The 16,663-nt window shown below is 43.7% G+C and overlaps 1 protein-coding gene across 1 annotated transcript in view; it reads left to right on the top strand.

Annotated features, from left to right (window-relative positions):
• The window catches only part of LOC116991008, a 75,207-nt gene that overhangs the window by 2,438 nt on the left and 56,106 nt on the right, over positions 1 to 16,663 (top strand). The window lies entirely within an intron of this gene.

The following is a 16,663-nucleotide window of genomic DNA, read 5'->3' as shown; positions in this document are numbered from 1 at the left end:
CTTGAAATTCTGTGTGCACAATGGTTTATTAAAATGTTAATAGACAGTAAACAAATTCCACACATAAATGCTTATTTATCAGATGGTGGCAGAAAATGAAAGTTTTAAAAGTTTTAAATGAAGGAGAAGATATCAAAGGAGAATATTGGTTTGGGGAAAGTAGTAACTATAAAATAAATATAAATGAGGTGAAGCAAATGTACAGTCTTGAGGAAACGACAAAGCAGACGTCAGGGGAGGAGCAGCATCTCCACCTAATGTTTGGAGGACTGAAATTTCATTGTGACAATTTAAATACTTTGTGGTAGAGACACATCTCAACCTCTAACCTGCAAAATTGTGCACAAATTGCCGATTGCACATCAGCCTCTAGTGCAGTGGCCCAGATTGTCCAGCCTGTGCCCAGTTTCCAGGTGTCTGTCCGCACCGACGCGGGAACTCTGATCGCCCCAACGGATGGTTCGACTGCCCCGTCCGTGGGAGAATAAAGAGGAAGAAGATTGGACTTTATGGCCTTCCATTACAGTGAGGAATGTGGGGAATCCACTGTGGTGGATGTTTATGTAGTTGTGTGTCTTGTTGCTTTTTTAAGTGTGGCTGTATGGTAATTTGCATATCACTGTACATTAATTGGTACAAGTGGAAATGAAAGACCTTTGAAACCTTTAAGACACTACTGATCACCACTAATCAGCTGACTGCTATGGCACTCTTGATTCTCACATAATGATCTACTTTGTTATCACCGGGCCATGTCCATCCGTCACATTGACAAACATGATGTGCCTTACACATGACATTTCTGAAAGTGAAGTATAGTCTGGGTGTTTATCCAAAACAGAGCCACCCACCAAATAATGTTACCACTACTAATGATGTTCCCAAAGTGGAAATCCTCACTCTAAATGCACTGCTAAAGTGGCAATCATTGTGAGATAGGCTTATAATTTTGTCATGCAATGTTTTACCAGTGTGATCTTCAGTATTGTCACTCTGTTCATTACAATTATCAGACATTATAGATGCCTCTATAACACATTGTTATCCTGCTTGCCTTGTGACACACAATCTGGTCCTTGCAGTTCTCTGTGTGGCACTCCTCCTGTACTGCTTCTGGATATCCATTTGTATTGGCATCAGATGAGGTACAATGTGATGTGTAGTTTTCAGTGATGCCTTGTGGTGACTGCTGTTAGTTTGGATTCACTTGGTCATTTCCACCGATTATTCTCACAGGTAAACATGTCATCCACAGCAGCAGCCAGCACACCAGGCACAGCAGGGACTTGTGGAGAAACGTGGTTCCAGTGGGGTGTCTTGACACAGAGCTGCCGGCTGCTCAGTGACTAGCTGTGAGGCACGGTGTCCCTTGGCTTTGCATTGTAAATCCACGCTGGCTCTCAGTGTTGCTTTCACAGCCTCTGTTTCAGTTTTAAGAGACAAAAAGATGCCCAAGTCCAGTTCAAGCATGAAGACACCACCACGAGGGCACGGGGTATTCTGCCGGCACTGGGGGCAAGGGATCCATTTCTGCCCATTTAGCATGGTATCTAGCCTCTGCAGACAGGCCTGGCAGAAGGTGTGCCCACAGTAAAGCTTCCGAGGCAGCCTGTCGGTAAGGTTGTAGATGGAGTAGCAGATGATGCATTCAATGTTCTTGTGTTGAGCTGGAAGGGTACAGCCTGATACATCCCTGTCTGCGGTGTGATTTGAAACTTTGTGCTGGGTAGCTTCAGTGAGATCTTTTCTGCAGAACATCTGAAGAGAGATGAGAAACACACTGAGTCTGAGGCACAAACCGATGGTTCAATGGTACTTTATTGTCACGTACCAAGATACAGACAGTTGCGTACAAGTATCACTATGTATAAGCACTTCAGATACATCTTAGATAAACATCTCAGATACAGTACAAGTGTGTAGTAACAGTACACAGCGTTGCCAGATCTGGCCCCACATTCACATAACCTCTTTCCTGTTTCAGTCAAGTCGTTTATTTTGTGACATCTGTTGTAGTGTCGGGAAATGGAGAAGCTAATTATGCCACGTGACAAACTCTCACAGGAATAATTTTCAGGTTATTTGTTTTTGGTGATGTGCACTGAGGGATAAATATTGATAGGGATTACAAGTCTCTGCTCGTGTTCAAAGGCTACCAGGATGAGTTGTAAACACCAGTTGATGAAAATAGAGATGGTAACTTGGGTGGTCAGGTCCAGCAAAAAACAAGCCTTTAAACTGCATTGCACACCTTGTCCAGGTGCAGAGGTTTGACTCAGAGGTGGGTCACTTCAAGTTGTTTTGTACAAGTCAAATTGTACAAGTCAGGATATGCTGCCTGAACAAAAATGAGCTTCATCTTATTTATATTTGTATTTGTTCTGAAAAAGTGCAGCTGGGAGATTTGTATCAGGCCATGTCTCAGCCTTTTGTGTCACGTGTTCTCCTCAATAGACGTGTTAAGCTGCAAGAAGCAAATGTCAAGATCCGATCTAGCGACCATATTGTTGTGTTTCTTGATCACATTATCCCAGAGTCTATATTGTGCAGTAACATTTTTTTAATCCTCAAAAATTTGAATTGTAACATAAAAGCAATTACTGAAGGTGATCAGTACTTCGCAACATTCCAAATATGTAGATACCTGTACAAGGAACTGCAGACACAAAGTGCTGGAGTAACTTGATGTCAGCCATTTGCTTGCATTCACCTACTGTATGTCCCTCTATTTATTTCTTACCCAAGTACCTGTTCAAATACCTCCTACATGCCATAATTTTATCTACCTCAACCACTTCTATGGCAACCTGTTCCATTCAGCCACTAACCTCTCTGAGAAAAACTTGCCCCTCCGATCTCCTTTACATTTCTCGCATCTCACTTTAATCTGTGTCCTATGGATCTAGACTTCCCCAAGCAAGGACTCTATATTAGCAATGCCCCTCATATTGTTATATTCATATTTATATTTTTATAAACCTCTAAGGTCAGTTCTTAACCTCCTATGTTCCAGTGAGAATAATCCTCTCAGTGCTGCCCTATCCACCCACCCATGTCATCATGTTAAGGGTGCTCTGAACTTGAACTTCTTCTGTACATCAACATCCCAGTGGTCCCTGCAATTTATTGTTTATGTCCTCTTGATATTTTATGTCTGGCTAGTTTTATCTCATTACTCTAATTTTTTCTTTATTATTAGTCTGTCATTTGCAATTATTAGATTATGACTAGTCTTCCACCAGCGACCCATTTTTGCACATTTATATGTTTTCATGTTACAAAATGTGATACTATTGTTAACTTTTATAGTTAGCCAAAGAGGGTTGGAATTTTTCTTTCCCTTTGGAATGTATCCATGCAGTGAATTCTGAAAGATCACCTTTAAACCTCTGCCACTGCATTTCAACTGACCGATCTCTTAAATCAAATTATTACATTAGGACCACATTGAAACAATATAAAATACAATCATGACAGCTACTGTTCAAGGGTGTTTTCACAATGAGGGCATTAATGAACCTGAGGTAGACAAAAATGCTGGAGAAACTCAGCGGGTGAGGCAGCATCTATGGAGCGAAGGAAATAGGCAAAGTTTCAGGTCGAAACCCTTCTTCAGACCCGAAACATTGCCTATTTCCTTCGCCTCATCTGCTGAGTTTCTCCAGCATTTTTGTCTACCTTCGATTTTCCAGCATCTGCAGTTCCTTCTTAAACATTAATGAACCTGATATTGCTCTGCTCGGTCAGGTCTAATATAGTCTGGTCTCTGGTTGGCTCCAAGATCTGCTGTTTAGTTTAGAGATATCAGCATGGAAAAAGGCCCTTCAGCCAACCGAGTCCATGCCGACCAGTGATCACCCCATATACTAAAACTATCCTACACACACTAGGGATAATTTACAATTTTACCGGCCAATTAACCTACAAACCTGTACATCTGTGGAGTGTGGGAGGAAACTGGAGCACCCGGAGAAAACCCACGCAGGTCACGGGGAGAAAGTACAAACTCCGTACAGACAGTGCCCGTAGTCAGGATCAAACCCGGGTCCCTGGCGCTGTAAGGCAGCAACTCCACTGCTGCGCCACTGTGCTGCCCAGTGTTACATCCAAAAACTGACCACAAACTACTTTTCTCGACTTTCCCTGTCTGATTGTTCAAGTCAGCATAAAGGTGATATTAAGCCTCATGAATATATAAGAATGACATTAATCTTCATGTTCGCACAATCTCTGCCTCCGTTATGTCAGGTATATCCAAAGTGGGCAATCCACAGAAAATTGGGTTTGACAAGGAAAGAATAAGCCCTATTCCAGATGTTTCAAAGATTATCAATTACTTAGAGGTTTGTTGGGCAAGTAATTGGAATTGACATGATAGAATCACACAGCTATATTTGAAACTTCAGCATACCTTACTTGACATTTGGAGAGGAAGCCTTAATGCTTGCTTGCTAAAATGGACTGGCCCTGCCTGATTAGCATAACAAGACTGGGGGGAGACGGGGTAACGATGCCTCTTTAGCAGAGGAGGATAACGGAAAGTGTGAGATGCAGTCTGGCCAGAAGCTTCATTTCCCAAATGGTCTTCCAAGAACCAACATTCCTACTTGGTCTTTCCAAGATGCAATGCATCCAGGGACTAATACGTCAGGCAGTGGTGGCAGAGACCTGCCACTTTCTTTAGGGAGACTCCAACCACATAGTAATGGTTGGGCTGCTCAACTACACCCTCAAGTCAGCAGGACCTGACTGAGCCGCCAGTCAGTATCAGTACTCACTGTTGGATTGGTCCGTATGACCTTTCATTTTGTAAATACTCTCCAAGCTACACAATGGCTGCAATGATGGTTGCAAGGAGTGCTGACCTCCCTCTTAAAGCCTGCAGGAGAAAAATGAATGAGTTCAGCTGGTGTGCAATATTCCTGACCTGCTGCAGTTGATGCCGCTGCAAATGCTCAGGAATGTTGTAGAAGTGGCTGGCTGGATCCCCTGCATCACACGGCCTTAGCTCATGTAATAGGCCAATTAATTCCCTGGTCCATGTGTAAGATACTCAAACAAAGTTTATGAATGATCATATCTTGACTATTCACAATATGTACAAAGTAAAACTCTAAACCTGTAATGGTCACATCACAGTCAGTGTTTATCACTCACTTTCACATTACAGTAGGTAACATTTGTACGGTCTTTAGCTGCTCGTACTTGGCAGTAGCAAGCGGACAAGTCTAACCTTTGACAAAAGATGATTTAGCTTCTGCTGATGATTCTGCAAAGTTTGAAATTATTCTACTTTAATAATTCAGGAAAGCACTTGCATAAAAAATTAATATTCAAGCATACTGTAACATTAGAAAAGTAGTATCCTGAACCACTGCTGTTAATGTAGTGAGAGTGCTTCTCCAATGGTATTAAGTCGGAAGTTGCAGGATTTTTCGCCTGTTATGATAATGCAAAACTGGTGTTTGTACATGCCATGAGGGTATGTTGCCAACATGTCATGAGGGTATGTTGCCAACATGTCAGGGTATGTTGCCAACATGCCCCTATTGCTCACGATCTTTGGTCTGTTGAAGGTTTGGAAGTTCCTGTTCTCAGATTTCTGCAGCTGACCTATCCAGTTACCTTTATTCCAAAGGGGTGGGAGTTACGTGACATCCATTATTGGGAAATTGTAAGAATTGTCTATTGTGGAGATAATAATAATGGAACATTGAAAAATAACTTGGCCTCATGAAGAAATCGTGCCTGATACATGTGAAAAGAAGAGCTGCTGTCCCTTACATAAGATTTGATATTGTTGATTTATTCATGTCATCTTGTATTGCAAAGTCAAATTGAAAAGTGGTTCTTTCACTTCAGTTAAGATCGCCACTTTGTACACCATAAATATTCACTAATTCATAGTCAATAGGTCAATGAGTAATGGAAAAAAAATACTTTGAAGTATTATTATACTAGTTGAAGAAGCAGTTGAAAAGTTCACTTGGCAAGGAGCTTGTGAACATATTATCATGTGTCTCAGAAACAACCTATTGTGCCACTTTTCCTACATCCAAATGTGGCAGCCCTTTAGTAGACAATGAGGTCACACAAACAGTAGTGACATGTATAAGCAGCAAATCATCTTTGGAGAAACAAGGAACTGCAAAAGCCCCCCCCCCTGGTCAATGTAGGGCATGCTGTGTGGACCTGCACTCGCCACGGACAGTGTTTGTTGCCTGGGCCCCCCCAACACTCATCCAAGATGCTCCCCCCCTCTCTCTCTTCCTCTTTCTACCCACTGTTCTTTCTTCCACTCTCCCTCCTACTCTCCTTCCTTCAATCTCTTTACACTCTCCAAAAGAGAGTGTTTTCCTATTGCATTGCTCAGAAATATTGGGAAATCCATTTATTATTTAAAAATGTAATTAAAATGGTAATTAAGGCAATTTGGTACAAGCAACATTTTCTATTGATATGACAGAGGAGGTAATTGAGCTGCCAGAGGAAGTAGTTGAGGCAGGAATTATCCCGACGTTTAAGAAACGTTTAGACATGTACATGGATATGACAGGTTTAGAGGGATATGGGCCAAACGCATGCAGGTGGGACCAGTGTTGATGGGACATGTTGGACGGTGTGGGCAAGTTGGGCCAAAGGGTCTGTTTCCACACTGTATCACTCTATGACTATGCTAATTATGTGTTAAGTATGTAAATTATGCAATATTACCTTGCGTTGGCATATTGACAATGAACTCAGCATCTGATGAAACCATTTTTACAGATAACTTACTATTACAGTAGTTTTATCTTTTTACTATATGCCATTATTTTGTTCCTATTATATTACAAAATTTGTTTCTCAGCCACAACAAATGTCTTAGGAGTTGGAAACAGTAGGTAAAGTTTTGAAAATCTTTGCATGTGTTGCAAAAGCTAATCATTGTGAATTGGGAGGTGGATGATAGGGGTGCGGGTTGGCATAAATGAGGTGCTGGACGTGATCTACAGTCCAGCTCGGTGCCCAGGTGCTGCAGGTGAGCTGGATGAAGTTAAACAACGGGGCCACTGAACCCTGCAAGAACAGTCTGCTGTACAACCATGCTGCCTCTGATGATTGTGTTGTCTGTCATGTAGTCCTTTCTTGACATAGAATGGATAATAGACCACAAAACATTCCAAAATTTAAACCAGATCCTTCCTGAAACGTCACCTATTCCTTTTCTCCAGTGTTGCTGCCTGACCCGCTGAGTTACTCCAGCTTTTTGTGTCCGTACAAACGGTTGTGTGCGTATCAGTTGGGGGTATCTGATGGTGCCAACCATGACCTGTGAATGTTTCTGAAGTGGATATGTGCCATGGAGCTTCTCACATGATGCTGAACCAACAGAGGGACAACGGCAGTATGATCAAAGTTGAGTTCTACTAAAAGAGGAGGGATAATATGAGGGTGGCAATGTAGAGGTGGGAAATATCAGCTACCAGTTGCCGCAGCCTGGTGCCTGGATGTTGTGAATCTCTGTGGGAGGATTGGGGGGAAGAAGATATAAAAGAGAAAAGCTAGCCGAAGCAGACTTAGAACTAATAACTTGGTTCCTTTCTGCCGTTCCCTCCCTCCCCCCACCACGCAGACACATGAATGAATAAGTGTGAAAACGCACACCTTTAGATTCAGGGACAGTTTCTTCCCAGCTGTTATCAGACAGCTGAACCATCGTACCAACTACTACAGAGCAGTCTTGAACTACTGTCTACTTCACTGGAGACCCTTGGGTTAACTTTGAGCAGACTTTATCTTGCCCTAAATGTTATTCGCGATATTCCCTTTATCATGCATCTGTACACAGTGGATGGCTCGATTATAATCATGTATTGTCTTTCCGCTGACTGGTTAGCACGCAACAAAAGCTGTTCACTGTACTTTGGTACACATGACAATAAACTCAAACTCAAACATGCACACACTGTGATGTCATAATTGAGCCCTGTTTTAAACGTATTAACTTGGAAACATACCACCCATGTACCTTCTTTGCTCTTCCTTTCTACCTGCAATTCCAACACACTAATTTTTAAAGCAACTGGGCTATTCAACACACAAGATTACCCAAACGTCAGTGGAGCAGCAGCAGGCAGGGACAATAATCAGTCGCTGACGCTTTTACTGAAGCTTATGATGGGATGAATCAGCAAAGTATTTGTACTGTTTGCGATTCTGCTCAAGTAGTCCTCATCTTTACCTCTGAGCAACGTATTTCCTTCTGCCTCGATGCTCAGAGTGTGGATCGTACTCACTCCTTTACACTTGATCTTCGATGCCTGTTACTGTTGTGCGGCTCATGGCAAGGAGCCGCACACAAGGACTGTACTGCTGCCAGCTCCCCTTCAGTTTTACTCTTGGTGGATTTGCATCAGTTGTGGTTTGTGGTTTGTGGTTCACACTTTTCACAGTCAGGCTACAGCAGTAATCATCCAGCTCTTGGCTTTACATGAGATCCAAGGAACTAATAGCTTGTAACAATTCAGCCGTGGATCGAAGCATGCAGGGCTCATAGTTCTGGTGCAGACATCCTATAAAAACCAGGGCACAGGAGAAGTTAGTTCCAATAGTCAGCGATGTGAAGCATTATTGGAGCAAGGTGCTGCTACACAGTCATGTCGCAGTTTGTACTGATACTCCAGTTGTAAGGCAATGATCCTGATCCTGCTGCCAACAGCAGGACAGTCAGCTGTTTACATTTTCTATCTACGCCTTTATGTCCCTTTTTGTCTCTCAGAGATAAGAGCTTCAAGTTTCTTTTTAACGGCCCTGTCCACCATTGTTCCCCCGCTGGCCATCATGGGTTCTTGGTGTAGGATAACAGCCCATATTACATCAACAACAGACTGGCAAATGCATTGGAAATAAAATACTGTGGCTCTGGGTGAAGGAGAAGTTCAGTATCCATTATGTTAGCCCCAGTATTTAACCCTTTCATATCATGATTACTCTCCAGTACCCTGTCTGTTTAAATCAGAAAATCATTGCATGTTTACAGCCATCTAGCCTGATGTGACTATCAACTCTACAAAAGCTGGTCCCATTCCTCCCTATTCAATCCTCAGCCGACATTTTGTGGACACATGCACGAGAACGTTGTCTATTCACCTCCTGACCTTTTACAGCTGGAATTGTGACCTTTGAGTACTCTGGACATCTGTGTCAGGAAAAGGAAGATGTGGCGAAACCTACTTTGTACTAAATCTGTGGTGGAGTTTAGGACATGGAAGTCTTGTCCCATTCCTGCTTCCCCACGTGGAACATTTAGCAGCTGAGTGCTGACCATTCTGTCAACCGAGGGAGTTCTCTGCCATCATCCTCCCTACAGTCAATAGACAATAGGTGCAGGAGTGGGCTCCATCCTCCCTCAGGTATACTTGGGAATGCAGCGCCAGCAAGCACACGATGCCTTCCACATCACTGCTGGAGACCTCAACCAGGCCAGCTTGAAGAAGTATCTGCTGAACTCCACCAGTTGGCGCCAGCAATGGCTGCCTCGCCAACAGTCTGTCTGTCCCTTCCTTCTTTGTTGTTTGTTTGTATGTGTTAAAATGTATGTTTTTAGTGTTCTTTGGCTTGTTTTATGTGGGGGGCGGGGGACGGGGTTAGAGGAAACTTATTCTAATCGCTTACCTCGATGGAGATGTGATTTTGTTTCCGTATCGTATCTCCGTCCGCACTGCGGCCTAACATCGAGGAGTTGTCGGCCTTTGTTGGAGACCGACTTCGAGAGCTCCACCGTGGGAGCTTGTGGACTTTAACACCGCGGAGCTGGCGATCCCTTTGCCAGGGATCGACCTCTGAGCTTGAACAGCGGGTGCCTGTGGACTTTAACATAGTGGAGCTTGCGATCTCTGGTCAGAGACCGACGTCGGGAGCTCCAAGCCACAGCTTCGACCGCCCAAACGCGGGAGCTTCGACCGCTGGCTGTGGGAGCTTCGATCGGTCCAACGGATAATTCGACTGCCCCGACCGTGGGAGAAAAATGAGGGAAGAAGACTAGACTTTATTGCCATCCATTACAGTGAGGAATGTGGGGAATCTGCTGTGGTGGATGTTTATGTGAACTTTTATGTAGTTGTGTGTCTTGTTGCTTTTGTAGTATGGCTGTATGGTAATTTGCATATCATTGTACCTTCATTGGTATACACGACAATAAAACACCTTTGAAACACATGATTCACCAAAAGATTCAACACACTGGACCTCTGCAGTACCATAATCAGAAATGCCTTGCCCTCCATCCCTTGCCCTCTCTTTGGATAGTGTGACCACCTAGCTGTGCTCCTTGCTCCTGCCTACAGAGAGACTGAAGAGCGCAGCAGCTGCAAAGAGGACTGAGGCCAGTGGAGCGATGGGACTGCTTCCTCACCTCTCTGCCAATGTATGCATCCTCACTGGAATTCACAGCCTTGACCTTGTTCCAGTGTTTGCTGTGCATGCCACTCACTGCTCTTAAACCAGTGCATCAGAGGGTATGGAGAGAAGGCAGGTATGGGATACTGAGTTGGATGATCAGCCATGATCATATTGAATGGCGGTGCAGGCTCGAAGGGCCGAATGGCCTACTCCTGCACCTAATTTCTATGTTTCTATGTTTCTATTACTCACTGCCCATACTGCTGCAGAATACACCCAATCCCCGAAGGTGTGTTTACATGCTGTCTGTCCCTCAGTGGATTTGTTGGTCCATTAATCACTGCTCTTCCTACAGTGCTCTTCCAATAAGTTACTCATTGCCCTTATTGCCAGACTTTGGCCTGCCTGCCGCTTCCTGCCTTCACTGCCAGTGTTTCCCTGTCTTGCTCCTTCATGTATTTATCTAGCTTCTCTTTAAATACATAAACGCTCTCTGTCTCAACCATTCTCTAAATTCTCCTGAATGGCTTATTGAATATTTGGTGACAGTTCTGGTTTCTGTTACAAGTATATTTCTCTTGTTAGTTCATAGGATGTAGATTGTCCTAGATTGAATACAATAAATTTGAATACAAACCCTAGGTCAAGGTTCCTGTGTAGTACAAAGGGAATACTGCACAAACAGTCCTTCAGATGAAACGTTAAACAAAGGCTTGTCATCTTCGGAGTTGAATGCAAAATAGGATGCTGTTTTGAGGGAGAGGATATGAAGTTAAAATTCATTGTCCTCACTATGGTGCTAGTGTTTGGTCTTGTGTGTGTACTATATAGCAATGTTAAGGCCATCCAGTAACTGGAGAGTCAGTCGGTCACTCGCTCGAGTGGGGGATACGCAATACGTGAGCTGCAAACCTTCCCATCGTGGCTACAGAGACACTTGACAGATGGAAGTTGGAGTTATGTCTGTTTATTGATCGCTCCTGTGGGCTTTGGGGGGGACTCTCAGCTTTGACCTGCCCTCCCCAAACTCTCTCCTTATCACAGTGCACCCAGTTATAAATGGCAATGTTGAGTTTCATGACATCTTGCTTGAATCGGAAAAAAAAAGTATGTGACCCAACGTTAGCAGCCATAAAAATACGTGCTGAGGATAAAACCCTGAGAGATGGATGCCTTTGTGTTCAGGTGTGGAGACTTGTTGATCTATAAACAAAAGGGAAGATTGCCAAAGACGTTGGGCTCTGGTAATGAAGAGCAGAAGTGGCCCAGAACTTCATTGTTGACGAAGACTGGAGGCTGATCCATTGTGACATGAAAGCTGTGTTTTGGGATTGATTGCCCAGCAAACATGTTTCAAGCATTAGAGAACATATTCATCATGATCTGTGGTTCATAATATGAGCAGCAGACAAGCCCAGCATCAGCAGATCCTGTATCGTGTAACAAAACTAGTGCTCAAATCATCTATTTGCCCACGTGTCAGAATCGGTTTAGTTTAGTTTAGAGATACACCAGGGAAACAGGCCCTTCGGCCCACCGAGTCTGCACTGACCAGCGATCCACGTACACTGGCACCATCCTATAGGGACAGTTTATAATCTTTACCAAAGCCAATCTACCTACAAACCTGTACGTCTTTGGATTGTGGGAGGAAACTGGAGCACCTGGAGAAAACCCACATGGTCACAGAGAGAACGTACAAACTCTGTTGATCATTTGCAGAATCAGGCTGAAGTTCACCTTGAAACTTTGCACAAGTTCCAGAGTTTCTTCATGTTACTGAAACTGAGATTTACTTTTTGGCATTGTATGATTGATCATTTTAGGATGCAATTGTACCTGGAACCTGAAAAGGATTTTCAGAGTCAAAGTCAGCAGTGTGCATATATCAACCATGTGTCAGTCATGGATGTTTCTGTGAGGATTCAGTAAAAGTCAAGGTTAAGGTGTTTCCCAGTGGCCACCTTTTGATTGCTGCTTTAGGACATAATGGTCATTTTAATGAGGCTACCTGTTGCCAGTGATGTGTCCTGGTGCTCCCAGTTTATACACATTTTTAAATGTATTCACCACAAAATGTGGCCATTGTTGGCAATGCCAACTCTAACTGCCCCTGAAAGTTGTGAGTCACCATAGGTCACTAAAACAGCAAGTATACAGTAATGAAATGCTGTTAAACCCTTCCATTAAGTCAAATGTATGTAGGATCAGCCAATGGCTCTCTCTGGTATTGGTATCTAGTGATATTGATATTGGTAAGAGTTCAAAAGGGTGGTTTGACACAAATCACTTTCATCACATCAAATAGTGAATTGGTAGTAAATGATTCCCAATAGCGTTGATCCCTTTGTGACTGCAGTAACTGGTAGCTCCAGCTGATGGTACAGCAAACCTCCTAGTCTGGATTCTACTGCCACTTGCAGGTGCCTGGTGGTACTACAGATTACACACTGCTGTTGAGCTCACTAATAATAATAGTTCATAATTCACAACAAGGAATTGTAGATTCTGGTTTACAAAGAATGTCACAGTGCTGGAGTAACTCAGCGGGTCAGGCAGCATCTGTGGAGAACATGGATAGGTGACGTTTCACAGAGTGCTGGAGTAACTCAGCGGGTCAGGCAGCATCTGTGGAGAACATGGATAGGTGACGTTTCACAGTGTGCTGGAGTAACTCAGCGGGTCAAGCAGCATCTGTGGAGAACATGGATAGGTGACGTTTCACAGAGTGCTGGAGTAACTCAGCGGGTCAGGCAGCATCTGTGGAGAACATGGATAGGTGACGTTTCACAGAGTGCTGGAGTAACTCAGCGGGTCAGGCAGCGTCTCTGGAGAACATGGATAGGTGATGTTTCAGGTGTGGACCCTGCTTCAGACTGATTGTGGTGGGGGTGGGGACAAAGCTGGAAGAGAGGTGGGACAGGACAAAGCCTGGCGAGTGATGGGTGGATACAGGTGAGGGTGGGGTGGTTTGATTGGCAGATAGTTGGACAAAGGCCAGAGATGAAAAGACAAAAAGTGGGAGATAAAGAAATAAGAATAAAAGAGGCATGAATTGTGAGACTAGAGGAAAGAATATAGGCGGAAGAGGATAGGGGGAAGGAGAAAAGGAGAAATTAGTGCACACCCAAAAAAAGAGGTGGAAAGAGCATGTTAGAATTCTTCAATTTAATACAACTAATCTACTCACACTCTCCCCCTTGTTTCCTTATCCCTTCCCTGTGCCGCACCTAATGTGCACCCATTTCTACCTTCCCCTCCCCCCCCCCATCTCCTACCAGTTATATTCCTTTATTTTACTTCAAAATTCAGAGAAGACTTTCAATTCACAGAGACAGCAGCGTTGCACAATAGCAGGTAGTGCTGCTGTGTCAGTTTCAGTGAGCCAGTCTCATGCTGTGAGTTGCCCCCATGTGGAGTCTTCACGACTCAATTCAACTATTTCAGACAGCTGTATTTTTCAGCCTGTATTGGAACTGGCCATTTTGCTATAACTATCCACCTGTAATTTTAAACACAGACTTCCCCCTTTCCCCAACCTCCCATCTACCTCATTGGACATCCTCAGGCTATCTGTAATCGGACTTTACTGGACGTTATCTTGAACTAAACGTTATTCTCTTTATCATGTACACTGAGGCCGGCTGGATTGTAATCACATATAGTCTTTCCGCTAACTGGATAGCAAACAACTCACTATCTCAGCACACGTGACATTAAACTAAACTCTATTTCAAATTTCACACCAGTGAGAGCTGCTGTCAAAGCTTTACATGTACTTATGTTTATTTTTCCCTTTCTAATTATCCTCAATAATCTATTCAAATTGGCAGCTCCATTTACTTATGGAATCAGCTCAGCAACCCTGGCATCCACTAACTCCATTTGTCCTGACTATCCCTCCCTCACCTCTCCGCTTCTGACATGCAGCAAACTTAAAGCTGACTTCAGACCATAAGACATACAAGCAGTATTAGGCCATTTAGCCCATCACATCTACCTCACCATTCAGTCGTGGCTGATCTATCTTTCCCTATCAATCCCTTTCTCCTGCCTTCTCCACATAACCTTTGACACTGTATTGCGTACAGTTTTGGTCTCATAATCTGAGGAAAGACATTCTTGCCATAGAGGGAGTACAGAGAAGGTTCACCAGACTGATTCCTGGGATGTCAGGACTTTCATATGAAGAAAGACTGGATAGACTCGGTTTGTACTCGCTAGAATTTAGAAGATTGAGGGGGGATCTTATAGAAACTTACAAAATTCTTAAGGGGTTGGACAGGCTAGATGCAGGAAGATTGTTCCCGATGTTGGGGAAGTCCAGAACAAGGGGTCACAGTTTAAGAATAAGGGGGAAATCTTTTAGGACCGAGATGAGGAAAACCTTTTTCACACAGAGAGTGGTGAATCTCTGGAATTCTCTGCCACAGAAGGTAGTTGAGGCCAGTTCATTGGCTATATTTAAGAGGGAGTTAGATGTGGCCCTTGTGGCTAAAGGGATCAGGGGTATGGAGAGAAGGCAGGTACAGGATACTGAGTTGGATGATCAGCCATGATCATATTGAATGGCGGTGCAGGCTCGAAGGGCCGAATGGCCTACTCCTGCACCTATTTTCTATGTTTCTAAGACACCCTCACTGATCAGGAACCAACCAATCTCTACATTAAAAACACCCATTGACTTGGCCTCCACAGCCGTGTGTGGCAATGAATTCCGGATTCACCACCTTCTGACTAAAGAATAATTCATCATCTTCTTCCTAAAGGTGTGTCCTTTTATTGAGGCTGTGCCCTCTGGCTCTAGACTCTCCCTTTACTGAACTTGATTCTCTTTCCCTGTTCTGATGGATGATCTTTGACTTGAAGCGTTAACAAACGTTACCTGACCTGTTGCGTGTTGCTGAGTGTTTCCAGCATGTTCTAACTATGACAGATGTCCATGCCGTTTGCGTGTGCAGCGCTCCATTCTGCAAATATCTCCAAGTAATTATTTCTCCCAACTTCCCCTTGTAATCGTTAATTTTGTTTGCATGGTTTTAACTCATAACATTCCTGCATCTTCAAAAAAATATGACAAGCAGTAAGGGACTGTTAATTGTTTGAGCTGTGAGATTAATTGGATTGGACATCAAAGAGCAGACACGCACAAATGGCTTTGTACTTTATGGCTGTACGAATGGCTTATTTTTATAAAGTGCTGTCATTGGGTCACCAACCAATAAAAATAATAATTCATTATATATCTCAGTGTACATTAAGGTTTTTGTGTAATTTCCATGTAGCCAATATTAATCCGATAATCAGACTTTTTGTTGAACATTTCTCCGGATGGAATGGGCAGTCAAGATGAAACAGGTTAGTAATGTGGGAACACTCTCTCCCTCTGGCAGGGTATCGCCTCAGCGCAGAAGGAGAAGAGGAGGGAAGAGACTGGAGACCTAAGACTTTTGCCTCCATCACAGTGAGGAGATGTTGGGTGGACTCACTGTGGTGGATGTTAATATGTGTTTATTGTTGTTTTTTATTGTATTGTATTGTATGTATGACTGCTTCAATTTCGTTCAGACTTCGGTCTGAATGACAATAAAGGCTATCTAATCTAATCTAATCAGGTGCAAGGTGCTCTTGCTGTTGCTGTACATGGCACATGCACTAGCAGTACCCTTTACACGAGAGATAATCTACAATCTTTACCAAAGCCAATTAACGCATAAACCTGTACATCTTTGGAATGTAGGAAGAAATCTGGTAGAGCTGCTGCCTCAGAGCTTGAGACCAAGATTTGAATCTGACTCTGGTTTGTAGAAACTGGCAGGTTTGCACGGCTCCCTCTTCCTGTGTGGGATTTGGCCGGGTGCTCTGTATTCCCGATATCCTAAAGACGTGCGGGTTTGTAGGTTAAAAGACCTCTGTAAATTGCCTCCCGTGTATAGCGAGTGGGTGAGAAAATGGGTAACTCTACCACTGCGCTGTAAAGCAGCAACTCTACCTCTGTGCCACTGTGCTGTAAGGCAGTAACTCTACCGCTGTGCCACTGCGCTGTAAGGCAGCAACTCTACCGCTGTGCCACTGTGCTGTAAGGCAGTAACTCTACCGCTGTGCCACTGCGCTGTAAGGCAGTAACTCTACCACTGTGCTGTAAGGCAGCAACTCTACCTCTGTGCCACTGTGCTGTAAGGCAGTAACTCTACCGCTGTGCCACTGCGCTGTAAGGCAGTAACTCTACCGCTGTGCCACTGCGCTGTAAGGCAGCAACTCTACCACTGTGCTGTAAGGC

The sequence above is a fragment of the Amblyraja radiata genome, chromosome 32 (assembly GCF_010909765.2).
Source record: "Amblyraja radiata isolate CabotCenter1 chromosome 32, sAmbRad1.1.pri, whole genome shotgun sequence".
NCBI classification, from domain to species: domain Eukaryota; kingdom Metazoa; phylum Chordata; class Chondrichthyes; order Rajiformes; family Rajidae; genus Amblyraja; species Amblyraja radiata.
Note: the sequence above shows the minus strand (reverse complement) of the source record. Positions and strands in the feature narration are given on the sequence as shown.